This window comes from Labrus bergylta, chromosome 18, assembly GCF_963930695.1.
Source record: "Labrus bergylta chromosome 18, fLabBer1.1, whole genome shotgun sequence".
Classification (NCBI taxonomy): domain Eukaryota; kingdom Metazoa; phylum Chordata; class Actinopteri; order Labriformes; family Labridae; genus Labrus; species Labrus bergylta.
This window is the reverse complement of record NC_089212.1, coordinates 6592223-6593138: the sequence shown is the minus strand read 5'-3', so window position 1 is coordinate 6593138 and position 916 is coordinate 6592223.

Genomic DNA, 916 nt, shown 5'->3' with positions numbered 1-916 from the left:
AGAGGTTTGCTTTACAGTATATGACAACAATTAAATGTCTGTTCCTTGGAAATGAAGTAAGCATTTGGGAGTGTTACATGGAGAGGTCGGGGGTCATCTTCTGCAGTCCTGGTCTGCAAAGCCTTCACCCTCGGTTGGAATTCTCCACAACATGAAATTTTACTCCAGGGCAAAAAAAGATCCATCAAAAAAACAACAACTTAACCCTTCAAGTTTTTAAAATTAAATATTGATCAACACTTAGGGTTGATAGTGGAGCTAGCAATGTAGAAGTGACATGCTAATATCAGAATGCTAACTTTCTCAGATAGTAGAGCTTACATGTTGATGTTTGACAGGTTACATAAAAAAGTAATTCATCATCTGTCCACTTATGGCTGGCACCAAAACACAATGCAAAGGAAAGATCAGGAAGGCACTCTTTGCCAGAGGATCTCTCTGGAGGGGGCTGCAAGCTGAGCTGCCGTTAAGTTGCTGCTAACGTCTTCTGCAGCCCCTGAGACTGATGGGATTGTTCGAAATGGAGGCAATATAACATTAAACCCTGAGAAAGTAGTCAGCTGCTTACAAACGCATTTCAGCTTGTGGCCTGTTGAAGCATCTTATTGAAAAGCAATGAGCTCGACTAAGTTCTGAGTTGGTTACAGTCCTAGCCCAAAATATAACAACTTACTTGAGTCTGTATAAAAAGATTAAAGCTCAACCAAGCCATGATAATGATGATCATGATTATCTGTGGGATAAGGGAAGGTTGAATCCAATTGTCTGTGATTTCCATATGATAAAAAGTATGGTAATGTTGTCCAAATCGATCCAGTGGTGGCATATCTAGATTCATTTGTTCGTAAGTAGCTGCTGTGCATTGTAACATTCTACAAATGCAGATCAAAATGAAGTTGAATAAGACCACTTGGAT